Genomic DNA, 16,188 nt, shown 5'->3' with positions numbered 1-16,188 from the left:
TAGAATTGATGGTCGAAATGAGAGAACGAGAAACAACCCACATAGAGGTCGAGGAGGCCATACAAATAAAAAATGGAAACTCATAATCTAAGCAGGGAAGGTACAAGGAGAGCGACCGAGAGCATCGCTCGAAGAACGCCGAAACATCCACGAGTTGGAGATCTGACCAGAGATACATCCCATATGTTGCAAAGAAAGATGACATGAAGGGGCCAAGCCAAGGTTTCGGGCATCGTACAAATCACTCATAATGAAGTATGATGTGGTAAATAAGCTACACTTCTCAAAGAAGACAGACAAGATACTTGGAGGATAGAAGGATGACTGGTGTGAGTTCCATTGCGCTCAAGGTCACGGCGCCGAGTGATTCCTCACATTATCCTATCAACTAACAAAGTTGGTAAAAGAGGGTTTTCTGACCAAATACCTTGATAATGAGCCAGAAAAAGAAAAGAAAGCAGGAGGTGTGATAGAGAAGACAAACCATGAAGCACCAATCTTGGGGGATTTCAACACAATAGCAGAAGGATTCTCTGGAGGAGGGATCTTGACATTTGGGCGAAAGCGCTACTCCCGAGCTGTGATGACCTAGGATACTCAACAATCCGAGAGCGCTCAACCCCCTCTATTTTTCACGATGTCGGATTCCGAGGACGAGTTCCCCCATGAAGACGATTATGAGGTCATATCGGTCATTACCATGGGCCGAAATGTACATAGAGTCCTCGTCGATAAAGGGAGTTCGACCGACGTGATGTTATGAGAGACGTTTTTGGGTATAAAAATTCCCCTCGATCAATTGAGACCTTTCGATAGTTGTCTCGACAAATTTACGAGAGATCAAGTAGAAGTTCGAGGGTACGCTGAGCTAAGAACGACCTTCTCCGATGAAGATGCAGGAACCATCATGGTAAAGTACATTGTGGTAAACACACCGTCTGCTTATAATTTTCTTTTGGGACTACTATCCCTAAGGAGTGGTGCCCTCCACGTCTCATATGAAGTTAAAGCTACCCTCGTTCGACGAAAAAGTGATCACCATGAGGGTGGATAAAAAAATTGCACACAAATGTTATGAAAACAGCCTGAGGGATAGAAAGGGCACGCATACGATAGTGACCCAGGTTGGGGGACCGAGAGTGGAAATTGAGTCTGCCTCTATGACGAAAGGCGACTTGGGCCCGCGGGAGAAGTTTAGAGAAAGAGATAAACGGGAAGAATTTCAAGCTCAGAGCTTCATTACACAAAGAGTTGGAAGATAAGATTGTCGAGGTCATTTCGAAAAACATTAATGCATTTGCATGATCATTCGCTGACATGCCCGAAATTGATCTGGACTTTTTGTGTCATTGCCTCCTAATGGACGCAAAAGCCAAGCCTATAGTCTAGAGGCGGAGAAAATTCAACGAAGAAAATCGTCTTGCCATACGAGAAGAAACCTAGAAACTCCTTGTAGTTGGCCATATAAGGGAAATTCAATACCCTGAATGGCTAGCAAATGTAGTAATGGTGAAAAAAGCAAGTGGAAAATAGAGGATGTGAGCCGATTTCACCGACCTCAACAAGGCTTGTCCCAAGGATCCTTACACTCTACCAAACATAGACTCCTTGGTAGACAACGCATCGGGATATGGTTTACTAAGTTTTATGGATGCTTTCTCGGGGTACCACCAAATCCGAATGCACCCCAGAGATGAAGATAAAACAACCTTCATGGTCGAAGCTGCTAGGTATTGTTACAAGGTCATGTTGTTCGGATTGAAGAGCGCATGAGCGACCTATCAAAGGCTTATGGATCAGATCCTATAACCCATGCTTGAACGTAATGTCCAAACCTATGTAGATGACATGGTAGTAACGTCGGAGAGGGCGGAAGTGCACATGACTGATCTGGAAGAACTTTTCACCACAATAGGGAAGCATAATCTAAAGCTCAACCCTGAAAAATGTGTCTTCGGTGTACAAACGGGTAAGTTTCTCGGTTTCCTATTAACTGGAAGAGGAATCGAGGCAAACCCTGACAAATGCGTTGCTATCATGGAGATGAGAAGCCCAATTAATGTAAAGGAAGTACAGAGATTGACAGAACGAATGATCGCCCTATCACGTTTTCTATCTACTAGTGGCGAGAAGGGCTATCCCTATTTCCAATTTCTCAAGAAGAACAACCACTTTATTTGGTCCGATGAATGCGAAAAAGCATTCAGAAAGCTAAAAGAGTACTTTGCAAATCTACCAATACTCAACAAGCCCATTCCGAAGCACCCCATCCGACTTTACTAGGAATGCCCGCTGGCTCACATAAATAAAAAAATAATTATTTTATTTTTAAAAAAAGAATCATACCCCATTCACTCATTATTGTAATATAACATTTATTTTATTTTATTTAAAAAAAATTGAATTTAGTGTACTAAAGAAAGAATGTTTTATTTTAATCATTTAAAGGAGTTCATTATTTTTTTATTAGCAATAAATAATAAATAAATAAGAATCACTTTAGGGGTGATCCAACCCATGTACAAAATCACAAAAACGAACAACCACTCCTCCAAAAAGTTTGTCACTAACTTGCTACTAGAACAAATACAGTTAGACCAACCTAAATAAATCACTTATGTTTGATCGAATACATACAAACTAGAGGATTCAGACACCATTCAGAAAAGAAAAAACAAGCAGAAGAGACTTTAGAGGTTACCCAGAACCAGGTCTTTAGTTGAGCCATGGAGTTAGTATGAAGAGTGACAATAGATTTAGTTTTAAGTAAAGTATTATATTTAAAATTTGTTAATAAAAATATAATATAAAGAAGAGATTTCAACAAGATGGTTAAAAGATTAGTCATCTTCATTTAAATATTTTGTAGCAAAACTTTGATAAGATATTTTTATACATTTACAAACATATATAGGAAAAATAGATGCAAAGCAAAACTTTAATTATTTTTAATCAATTCTTCTAACAACCCTCATACTTGAATTTATATTTTTATCTTAATTCAATGAATTGAAACAAGGATAAAATTTTTATTTTTCAATAGTAGAAATAAGTTTTTTTATAATTAATAAAATTTAAATTTTTTTAAAAATAATAATTTTCTTATGCGAGCTTGCCCGTGGGTTACCTCATATGCGGAGCGAGTTAGTGAAATGTGTCTGCACTCCTTGCACGGGACAGGCCAAACATGGGGTGGGCTAGCCCGCATTGCCACCCTTAGACTTTACTTCTTAGTTGCCGACCAAGCAATCAACTCGGTTATCCTACAAGATGAAGGTAAAATCCAGAGACCAATTTACTTCATCAGCAAGGTCCTGCAAGGTGCAGAAATCCGTTACCAGTCCTTTGAAAAGGTTGTCTTAACAGTAGTCTTTACAGCCCAGCGACTGCGTCAATACTTCCAAAGTTTCTTCATACTGGTAATGATTCACCTATCTATTTGGAAGGTCCTAAAGAAACCCGATATGGCAGGCAGGATGGTACCCTGGGCCATAGAGTTATCAGAATTCGAAATTTGTTATGAGCCACAAGGGCTTATCAAGGGACAGGTGTACGCAAATTTCATGGTATAGCTCACCCCTAAAGACTCTGAGCCTAAGCACAATGACTTCCTGTCTCCATAGATGGATCCTCCAACCTTCAAGGAAGTAGGGCGGACATCATCTTGGAAGGCCCAAATGGCGTCTTAATCGAGTCAGAATGTTGTTGGCAAAAGAACTAGGAGCCTGTCGTTTGCTAGCAAAAAACTACTCATTATTCTTAATAGGACAAATATCTAGAGAGTATCAGGCCAAGGACCCACAACTAGCCTCCTACCTTAGGTATGTCCAAATTTTTAGGGAGACTTTCTCTATTTTTGACCTTGTTCATGTTCCCAAAGAACAAAACTCTCGAGCGAATTTGCTATCCAAACTCGCTAGCTCAGGAAAAGGGGGAAGACACCGATTTGTGATGCAAGAAACCCTGAAGACCCCAAGGGTGACCGTCCGAGATCAACTCGAGGAGAACAACCTAGAAATCATGCAAATCGCCTCGACAGACACTTGGATGACGTCGTATGCTTAGTATCTGGTAGGTGGGCTACTCCCCTCTGAGCCCATAGAAGCCAAGATCGTAAAAAAGAATGCAGGTTGGTATACCTTGGTGGACGGTCATCTCCTCTGATACAGTTATACCCACCCACTTCTTACTTGTATAAATAATGAATAATGCGTGCGAGTAATGTCCGAGCTCCACGAGGGCATTTGCGACAATTACATTGGCGATCGAGTCCTATCCCTAAAAGAAATCCGAGCAAGGTATTATTGGCTAACAATTTGTATGAAGTAAGTCAAGAGATGCGAATAATTCCAAAGCACGCTGACTGAAGTCATGCACCTCCCGAGGATTTACATTTTATCTCCAATCCATGGCCTTTCCATACTTGGGGAATAGACATCTTGGGACCTTTCCCTTTTGCCATTCGTCAGATGAAATACCTTATTGTCACCATTGAATACTTCACCAAATGGACTGAAGTCGAGCCAGTCACCCAAATAACTGCCCAAAAAATCCAACACTTCGTATGGAAAAATGTGGTGTGCCGATTTGGCGTACCCAGGCATTTGGTATCGGACAAAAGAACCCAATTCGCAAGTCGGTAGCTCATAAATTTATGTAAAGAATTGGGAATCAAGCAAGTTTTCGCTTCGGTAGAACATCCTCAGACCAACGACCAAGTTGAATCAGCCAATAGAGTGTTGTTAAGGTGTTTGAGGAGAAGACTCGAGAAGGCCAAGGACGGTCAGAAGAAATTCCCAAGATATTGTGGTCGTATCATACTATTACCCAATCCACAACACGGGAAACACCGTTCAACTTAGTATATGGGATGAACACCATGATACTGATAGAAATGCTAGAAGACTCTCCTAGAGTCTGAAACTTCACCACCGAGAACTCTGACAAAGGAAGAAGGATGAACTTAGATCTACTTAAAGAAATTCACGATCATGCACGCATAAACTTGGAAGCATTAAAAATAAGGGTGGAGTTGAAATACAAAACCAAAGTAAATCCTCGACAATTCAAGGTAGTCGACTTGGTACCGCGAAAAGTTGACCCTTATCAAATCGAGAATAAGTTATCTTCGAAGTGGACTGGCCCATACCGAGTGATTGAAGTGCTCGACAATGGAGCTTATTGGATGGAAACCCTTGACGGCGGAACCATCCCAAGAACATGGAATGCGGAAAGCCTCAAATTCTACTTTATCTAAGTCTTTTACTAGTATTTTTTAAGAAGAACGATTTACATTTTCTTTACGGCGACACTCTTTTCCCAAGAAGGGTTTTTACCGAGGTCGCACGTTAATAAACTTGAATCATTTTGAAATCCAGTTACCTTTGTTGGTCGAACCCTAAGGTCGGACCAACTCAATAATATCGTTTTCTACATACTTACCTGGTTGAATCCTCAGATCGAACCAGCTTGGTAATATCATTTTCTACATATCGACATGGTCGAATCCTAAGATCGAACCAACACGATAATATTGTTTTCTACATATCAACTTGGCCGAATTCTAAGATCAGACCAACTCAGTGAAATCGTTTCCTACATATCTGCTCGGCTGAATCTTACGATCGGACTAAATCATTCTCTACACTTCAATTAAGCCATACCCTAAGGGTGGGCCAATCCGATGTTGATTAAATAAAGTCAAACGTCAAAGATATCTCGTTCCCCACAGAATGAGCCATCTACTAAAAATCCGAGAGGAGAGTTCAAGGTTAGTATGTTTTATGATGCTTTACTTCACAAAGATGTTATGTGATAAGAGTCTTTTCTCCTTGTAATATAAATATGCATAATCATCAAAGACATACATTAGAATTTCAAAAAGCGCTTGAAAAATTTAGAAGAAAAATAAATAAGTTATACAACATGTTATAAAACATGAAAAGTTTCTTAACACCGAACTTATGTACAACAAAAGGCTTTAAAAGTCTAAATGTTCAAATAATTATGGAAATAGGCTAAGATTCATCCACTATCTTTCCATCAATCACCGCCTTGCATGGACTCATCTTAGATAAATCCATCGAGGGTGAATAATGGTTGCTTGTTCCATAGCGGCCTCAAAACCAATGATGTATGACTTAGTTACACTGTCTTTCAACGCGTCGACCATATTTGAAAAGTCGGCCTCCTTCCAAGCTAACTCCTCCTTTTGGTCACCCACATTTTTCTCTAATAACTTAACTTGATCATACGAGTTAGTTTTTTCTTTAGCCTAGTCAGCTCGTTCTTGAGTCCAACGAACCAATTCTGAACGGAGACGATCAACCTCGACGGTCTTCGCCTGAAGACGACTCACTGTAGATCGGTGATCTGCTGAGCTTTCTTGTCTTCTATTTTCAAAACTAAGTCACTTGGGCTGCAAAGAGCGTGGTATACCAATATAAGCTATAAGAGAATTTGGTAAGTATTCTCTCGCTAAGAGCGTCAACGTGTCAAAAATAACTTTGAGACTTTCCGGAAATTCGCAAATTCCTCACTCCCTTAGATGCAAGTCTTTAAGACGACGAGCACTCTAGTAACGAAGATTGGGTGACCAATACAAAGAGAAGTCATCCAACAAATTCGGATCGCCAACCGAAGGATGAACTTATACGAATTGGCATTTCAAATTTTTGCAAGAAGATTGGAAGAGGGAAAGCAAACCCCTTTCAGGCACACTATTTAACGACGCCCATAATTGTCTACCAGAATGTTTAAACTAAAAAAAGTAAAAGAATACATCCACAGTCGACGAAATGTCAAACTATGAACACAAGACAACAAACGCTCGGATGAATGCCTGGCTGTTCGGATGAAGAAGCGGGAGCCACATTGGGCTTGGTCAACAACTCTTTCTAAAAAACGGAAAAGGGGAAGATACAACATAATTTTGGTAAAATGGTTGTATAGAAGAAACAAAATGGGCCAACAGGATTGAACGACTCATCACAACACACAGGTTCATGCTCCCCACACACCACTACCTTAACGAGATGTTCATAAGTTTTGCTTAAACTCCCTGACTCCCTCAACTCCCTAATTTTTAAACGATTCGTATAAACAAAAGTTTCCTTAATAAACTCTTTTTTGGCCCAAGGGTAAGCGAAAACATAATCCATCTTTAATGCAAATAAGACATATAGAGCAATAAAATACGAAGCATAGTTCAACAGAAATATCGTGTAGAACAAACTAATCAAAGCATAATGAGGGTTATACTCCAAACGGATTCAACGATAAATAGTAAAAACCATCATTCAAAAGGTGGCACGATGAAGGCAAGAAAGAGTTTTCTTTTATCTGAGTAATTTACGCAAGCATAAAAAGTTGAATGAGGAAGAAGAAAGATTTTTATCTTTCAAAAGAAGAAGAAGTTAAAACGACAGTTTTTCCAGTCGTTGATAGCATAACATGTGTGTGCACCGTAATTGTTGGGATGAAACTGTCCCATCAGGCGACGCTTCAAAAACCGTGAGCCAACCATTCTCGAAGCCAACGTCTTTTCATAACAGAAATAAGTAAGCCTCTTCGCCTCGCCCTGCTCGGCTCAAGGCTAGGGGGTTGTGTACGGTTTGGTCGTGCTTGGGTCTCGACCCGAGCACTTAAACATATATTTTTTGGTCCACTTAGTTTAAAGCCCAAATAGATAAATCTCACTCCAAATAATAGCAGACCCAATGACCCCAAAAGAGGTCGGCCTTGACAGTTGACAAAATACATTAAAATGATCAGAAGCAGAAAAAACAATTGAACGTATAAGTAAATTAGTTAATTATATTTATTTAACATGAGTCCAAGGAATATAAACAGTTAGACACGATACTTTGCTTATCAACACTCTTAAAATAAAGGGGATATATTAACAAATTATTTTGTGGTTACTAACTCTTGAAGGTGGATCTGTTGAACCAAGTGGTGTTCAAGCTTTGAAGAATCCAAACCCTTTGAAGGATGTTAAAGTCTTGGCTGTGCTTGTTGTTGCTGTGCTGTCCTAGATAGGTTTTGGGGTAGTTTGACTATTGTAATCCACCTCTTGATTGAATCCAAAGCATAGGCATTCTCAATCTTTTTGAAAGAAAAATGTTTTTCAAACTAAGTTAGAAACAACCGATTGTTTTGTCGAAACAACCAATTGTTTATACTTAGATGTTTTTAGAAAAGATTGAAAACTGTTTTTCACATGGTTAAGCTATTAAAACCAAAACAACCGATTGATTCGAGAAAACAACCGATTGTTTGTTTTGGTACCATAACAGAAAAACTGTTTTATCTTTGACTGAGCTTTAAATGATTTAACTGCTTACGCTCCAGTCTTTAAATGCTTTGACCAATCCTTTAAATGCAATTAATAGTTTGTTAAGATTTGATAACAAACAACATCTTTGAATAAATTCAGAAAAACAGATTTGAGTAACAAGTTTTTTAATAGAGCTTTTGAGTTTTTCAAAGAGTTGAGATTGCTTAGAGTTTGTGATTGATTAAAGTGTGTGGAATAGGATTTTGGCTTGTATTGATTTCAGATTATCTTCTGTAACAAGTGTAATCCTTGTACTCTGTTGAACAAGTTTCGTTTGTGTGTTTGCTGAGATTTGCTGTGTGTTCTTGAGGGGATCAAGATCAGCAATCTTAGTGTTGGTGTGTTGGCCAAGAGAAGTGTGTGTCTTGAGGGGATCAAGGTCACTTTCTTGGTTGTGGTGTAAGTGATCAAGGTGTGGTTGCTTAGTGGATTTCCTCAGTGGTTTCTGAGAAGACTGGATGTAGCTCTGGGTTTAGAGTGAACTAGTATAAACATCTGTGTGCAATCTCTCTATCCTTAATCTCTTTAAATTCAGTTTTTGATATTTGTTTGCTGGTATAAACAACCGATTGTTTCTGCGAAACAACTAATTGTTTTTCTGGTACTGTTGTTTTTGCTTGCTGTTTTGGCAAACTAGATTCCTTGTCAATTGTTTCTTGAGATAATTTCATTCTTAACTTAGAAGTTTGCGAAAACCCTCTTTAAACAATTCACCCCCCTCTAGTTTAAAACCATTCATTCTAACAATTGGCATCAAGAGCTTGGTTCTTGAAAGTTATTCAAGTTGATCCTAAAACTGTTTTTAAAATGGCTGATAGACTACTTTTTGGAGAAGGTGCTTCAATCAACAGACCACCTCTGTTTTGTGGTTTGAACTACCAGTTTTGGAAAGTAAGAATGAAAATATTTATGGAATCTCTTGACAAAGGAATTTGGGTTGCAATTAAAAATTGTCCTTTTGTCCCAAAGTTTGAAAAAGATGGATCTGTCATTGAAAAGCCTTGGTCTCAATGGACTGATTCAGAAAGCAAGAAGGCCAAATTCGATTGCATTGCCAAAAATATAATAACCTTTGCTTTAAATTTTGATGAGTTTTTCAGGGTCTCTCAATGCAAATCATCAAAGGAAATGTGGGACACCTTGGAAGTAACTCATGAAGGTACAAATGAGGTAAAGAGAGCTAGGAAGCATACTTTAATCCAAGAGTATTGGATGTTCAGAATGCTTAAAGGTGAAACAATTGTTGAGGTGCAGAAAAGATTCACTCACATCATCAATCATCTCATGAGCCTTGACAAGACCTTTGAAAAGGAAGAGCTGAACATCAAGATCTTGAAATGTCTTGATAGAGCATGGCAACCAAAGGTAACTGCTATTTCCGAATATAAAGATCTAACATCATTAAGTATGACTGTTTGGTAAGCTTAGGGAACATGAGTTAGAGATGAATAGACTCAATGTTCAAGAAAGCGAAGACAAGCACATAAGGAGCATAGCCTTAAAAGCTTCCAAGCACAAAGGAAAACAAGAATCCAGTGATGATAGTGATGAGGAAAACCTTAGCTTGCTGTCAAGAAAGTTCAGCAAATTCTTGAAGAGAAACCGCAACAAGGACAACAACAAAGATAGGTATGGAAACAAGAAATCCAATGATTTTAATTCCAATAACTATACTTGTTTTGGTTGTGGTGAGCAAGGTCATATAAAGGCAGATTGTCCAAACAAGAGCAAGGAGAAAAAGCCTAGCTACAAGGAAAAGAAAGGCAATACAAAGAGAGCCTACATAGCTTGGGATGAAAATGAGGTATCATCATCAAGCTCTTCATCAAGAGAAGATGGGAAAGCAAACATCTGCTTGATTGCTGAAGATGATGATGAATCTTGCAGCTCAAGTGAGGTTAGTTCATGTGCTTCTTTAAATGAACAAAATTATAGTGAATTGCTTGAAGCTTTTCAAGAAACTCATGATGAAGTTAATCGATTGGTTCTTTCAAACAACCGATTGAAAGAACTTAACAACTGGCTGGAAAAGAGAGTGAAATCACTTGAAGATGAGATTGAAAAATCTAAAAAGGATTTCAAAAATCTGGAAAATCATTTCAAAAATTCTTCTTGCAAGTGTGACACTCTCATTTGCGAAAATTGTGAAAAGCTTGAGAAAAAAGTTCATTATCTAGTTGACACTGTGGACAAGCTTTCAAAAGGGAAATCTAACTTTGAGAATGTCTTGGCATCTCAAAGCTGTGTTTTTGGAATGGCTGGTTTAGGTTTCAATCCACAGAATCAACAAGATAAGTTTTCAAAAAAAAATTTAAGAAAGCCAGTAAAACAACTGATTGTTAAATCGAAACAACCGGTTGTTACATGCTTTTATTGCATGAAAAAGGGTCATTCGGTTAGATTCTGCAAAATAAGAAAATTCTTTATTCCTAGAGGCTACATGAAATGGATTCCTAAAGGGTGTGAGGTTCCAAATGAGAAAAAGAAATCTATTGGACCCACATTTGTGAAGGGACCAAATCTTGTTGCTTGAACTCATGCTTGTGCAGGAATTCTAAAGAATTGTGAAGGACTAAGTAATGTGATCAAGTTCTTGTTAGAAAAAGACCATCATTGAAGCTGAATCAATGCTCTGCATCTGTCCAAAGGTCCTCAATAGTAAAAAGAGGCTTCTTGATCATAAAGCGCATGGCTCATTGAAGAAATAACATAAGGATAAGACTTTCCTTTCTCTGTTCTTAATTTTTGTTTTAAAGTTCTTTCTCATGTTTAAAAATCTTCTTTAAAATGCTTAATGTCATTTGCTTTGAACTTTTTCTGCTCATGGTTAAAATTCAAAATCAGTTTTAACTACTGCAGAAAAACAACTGATTGTTTCTTCGAAAAAACCGATTGTTTTGAGTCTGACAACACTGTAAAGAAATCAATTTAATTTCTATTTTGAATTTCTATCCGTTGCATATCTTTTTAAAGAGAGAATCCTTGGTCAAAGAACCTGTGTTGAAAGCTGATCACGTTCAGAGAGAAGTTACAACCGTCATAAAGGAATATATTCCAAAATCTTGGAAATTCAAGAGCCTTAATGACTAGTCAAAGATCACATGTGAAGACCATGTGATTTTCAGCTTTTTCTGACGTTTTCTGTGCAGGACAGGGTCAAGTCCTCTCTCTCTTAAAATCTGGTACCCACTCATATCATTGAATGCTATTTGATTCTTTTACTGTTATAAATTCTGTTGCAGCTGATCTCTTCCACAAGAACAACCAATTGCAACATCTTTTGCAAAATATGTGAAGTGAGCTTTTCTCTGTTTTCTTCTCTGCCATCATGGAATCAACTCCTCCCACCTCAAAGAGAGTCAAAACCAGAGGTGTAAGGTCTGGAGGAAGGCTAGAAGGCTGGTTTTCTGGAGACAATGATCTTATTGAGAGGTATAGGTATGAAACAAGTATCAAAAAGATAAACAACCCCAAGGTTGTGTGCTTTGATTGGCTGAAAAGTCAAAAGCTTGATAATGTAAGGAGGCTGCTCAAAGATCAATCTCTCAGAAAGTTCCTGGAGATGAAAGGAAACATCTACCCAGATTTGATAAGGGTGTTCTACACAAATCTCAAATTTGAGGGAAACAATCTAGTTTCTCATGTAAAAGGTGTAGAAATTGAGATAAGAGGTATGGGTTGTTGTTGCTGGTCTCAAGTTCTCTGGCCTTAGAATCAACAAGGGAAACCTTAGAGTAGTGGAGGATTTTAACAAAATCCAATACTACAAGAGTTGCTTGAAGAATCAACATGCTCAAGTTAGAACATGCTCGGTTGGAGGTCTAAAGCTTGATGAAAGGTTGATAGCCCTCATTGTGACTTGGATTCTAACTCCAAGTGGGAGCAATCATCCAGTGCTTACTGAGGAAGATCTGGTGTATATCTTCTGCATCATGAAGAAGATCAAAATCAATTGGATTCACATCATCAAAGAGCACATGCAAAAGGCTATGAGGTTAAGTGACTATCACTATCCATATGCTGTTTTGGTATCTAAATTTCTACTCTATTTTGAAGTGAACCTTGAAGATGAAACATCTGAGTTGGTCAAGTCAACTCAAGAGTTGAACAATGGATCACTCAGCAAAATGGGTTTTACCAAAGTAGGTGGCAAATGGATTAGCAAAGATGGTTACCTTGGTGCCTCATCTAGTGCTGCTGCTGATCTTGAACAAGATGAACCTGTTGATATGGATGTTCAACATGAAGATCCATCTGAAGATTATCAAGATGCTGGACCAAGTGCTGGTGCTGGAAATCAAGAAGAAAGGATGCAAACCATGTCTCCTTTTGAGAGACTCATGGTAAATAGGCTTGATAGCTTCATGATCTCTGTGTCAGTAATTTCCAGAGGATTGATAACAGGTTTGACAGAATGGATGCATGCTTCATGACTCTAGATGAACAGATTGAAGTTGTCCAGAACCAAATCTTTGATCTTCAGTTTGCTGATGATGATGAATGAAGAAAAAGAACCGGTTGATGTATCGAAACAACCGATTGTTTTTGGGGGTTATATCAGTTTTTCAATTTTCTTTCTTTATGCTGTTGCTGTTTTAATTTTGATGTAATCAAAACAATTATCTCTTGTTTTATCTCTTCTTTTTGTCTATTTGTGAAGACAAATAGGGGGAGATTTATATGCTGTGTTTGATTTCAGTTTTTATGTTTTTCTGCAAAACAGTTTGCTATATTTTGAAGGTTGTTTATCCTGATATTATGTTCTGAATTTCTGTATTTGTTTCTGTGTTAACCATATATCAGAAGTTCTATGCTTTGCTTAAAACTGTATCTTGCAGGAACTGCTTCAGATTCAATCAGGTACAACACAAGCATCAGGGATTTGTCTTCATCAAATAGGGGGAGATTGTTGAACCAAGTGGTGTTCAAGTTTTGAAGAATCCAAACCCTTTGAAGGATGTTGAAGCCTTGGTTGTGCTTGTTGTTGCTGTGCTGTCCTAGATAGGTTCTGGGGTAGTTTGAGTATTGTAATCCACCTCTTGATTGAATCCAAAGCATAGGCATTCTCAATCTTTTTGAAAGAAAAATGTTTTTCAAACTAAGTTAGAAACAACCGATTGTTTTGTCGAAACAACCAATTGTTTATACTTAGATGTTTTTAGAAAAGATTGAAAACTGTTTTTCACATGGTTAAGCTATTAAAACCAAAACAACCAATTGATTCGAGAAGACAACCGATTGTTTGTTTTGGTACCATAATAGAAAAACTGTTTTATCTTTGACTGATCTTTAAATGATTTAACTGCTTACGCTCCAGTCTTTAAATGCTTTGACCAATCCTTTAAATGCAATTAATAGTTTGTTAAGATTTGATAACAAACAACATCTTTGAATAAATTCAGAAAAACAGATTTGAGTAACAAGTTTTTTAATAGAGATTTTGAGTTTTTCAAAGAGTTGAGATTGCTTAGAGTTTGTGATTGATCAAAGTGTGTGGAATAGGATTTTGGCTTGTATCGATTTCAGATTATCTTCTGTAACAAGTGTAATCCTTGTACTCTGTTGAACAAGTTTCGTTTGTGTGTTTGCTGAGATTTGCTGTGTGTTCTTGAGGGGATCAAGATCAACAATCTTAGTGTTGGTGTGTTGGCCAAGAGAAGTGTGTGTCTTGAAGGGATCAAGGTCACTTTCTTGGTTGTGGTGTAAGTGATCAAGGTGTGGTTGCTTAGTGGATTTCCTCAGTGGTTTCTGAGAAGACTGGATGTAGCTCTGGTTTTAGAGTGAACCAGTATAAACATTTGTGTGCAATCTCTCTATCCTTAATCTCTTTAAATTCAGTTTTTGATATTTGTTTGCTGGTATAAACAACCGATTGTTTCTGCGAAACAACTGATTGTTTTTCTGGTACTGTTGTTTTTGCTTGCTGTTTTGGCAAACTAGATTCCTTATCAATTGCTTCTTGAGATAATTTCATTATTGACTTAAAAGTTTGCGAAAACCCTCTTTAAACAATTCACCCCCCCTCTAGTTTAAAGTCATCCATTCTAACAGGATCTACGAGTGTTATAAAAGGGTAAGACCCCGAACAAAGGTAAGTGTCATTCCATACACTGCACACTACACTCATATCTTTATGCTTGCACTGACTTGATCGTCGGAGTCTTGTCAACAGGTGAAGTTCCCCTTATTGTGATTTTCAAGCATCGCAAATCGGTAGTGTTGAAGGCGGATCTGAATTCCACCACCAAGACCTAACCCAGATTTGTTGGCGAGAACAATAACATTTTTAGATTGTCTTCACTCACGAATTTGCTTCAAATATATGAATTTTAGGTCAAACAAATTTTAGATAAAGTGGATAAATTTGAGTTTGAGTTTGGTCTAACTATTGTGGTTGTTGTAGAACCATGCCTAGATCTTACTTCTTGTGGTTGGACCAAGAACATCTCTTTATAGATTTTGTGTTGTTGGTCATCTCGTGAAGGGAAGATATGTAACTTGAATTATAACATGTTTAGAAGATATTAAATGTAGATAATGTTTTTAACCATCATCTTCCTTATACAAGTTGTATGGGTCTTTCACAAAGATGAAGATCATCCTCCTAAACCCTAAACCCTAAAACTCAAATGATAATAAATGTTCGAACAAGGATCAATATGATTTTATATGATTAATGTCTTCTTTCTTGCTTTTATACTTTTTGTTCTTTGAAATGTTTCTCCTTTATTTTGGATAAACATTTTAAACCTCTGTTTGGTGGGTAATTATATTTATGAAGACATTTTGACCTCAAGTTAGTTGACATTTAAGAATAACAATAAATATGTAATCAATTAATCGTATATACCATGAAGTCTTATAGTTGTAGCATTTTAATGAGCTTTTACTTAAATAGGTTTAGCTTAAGTGTTCAAGTTGTCCTAATAAAGGATTAATATTTAATTATCTTATTGTTTTCCTAATATATATTAATTCAAGGGGCTTGGGAACAATACATTGACCCCCTCTCCCTAAACTCAAGCAATTTTTCTTTGTTGATAGTCTAAATAAGTTCATACACCCTTTTTATATCCTAACATGTGATAATTTATATAATATGGTGGGGATCGTCTTATTGATAATAGGTTATCATTCATATGTGGTGAAAAAATATAACTATGACCTTGGGTTGCCACCCAAGCACTGGTCACACAAGTAAAAGGCCAAGATGATATAAAGTCTTCAAGGGAAAAAAACTAATTTGTGTGCATTTTTTTGTGAGAATGTAATGATTATACTATGAAAATGATAATTATTTTTGTTTATGACCACTAGATTAGGGACATTTGACAAATGAGGAAGGTTGTGACAATTGAGTTGCGTCCTTTTTTATTTCTATAAGTATGTGATTGGTCATTCATGTAGGGGATCACTTGTAATAGTTTGATTGTTGACAATATTTAGTAGTCGATATCTTATTCAAGTATTAAGTGAGTCATGTGTTCTCCATCTTTTAGTTTTTAAGGGTTCTCATGTGGTGGTCATTGTTTGAGGAAAGGGATGCTAAAGTGCACCTCAACTCTCTGAGTGATTCTAAAGCAACATCGTCATCAACCATTAGTGACAATGATAATTTCAGTCACGAAGATCACGTAGTCATAAACAAAACGATTAGTTTTGGAGAAAATTGATAACATCTAGCCATGATTTTTAACCTACATTTCCACTCATTAAGATTATTATTGTCAATATATAATTTAATACAAAGTAGAAAATACATAATTGAGAATAATAAAACTCATTATCCACAAATCAAAGGAAAGACATCCTCTAATACTATCTTGTAACTTCCTATAGAAGATTTGACC

Source organism: Phaseolus vulgaris, chromosome 8, assembly GCF_051622355.1.
Source record: "Phaseolus vulgaris cultivar YP4 chromosome 8, ASM5162235v1, whole genome shotgun sequence".
NCBI lineage: Eukaryota > Viridiplantae > Streptophyta > Magnoliopsida > Fabales > Fabaceae > Phaseolus > Phaseolus vulgaris.
The sequence above is the reverse complement of the archived record's forward strand: the minus strand, read 5'-3'. Positions refer to the sequence as shown.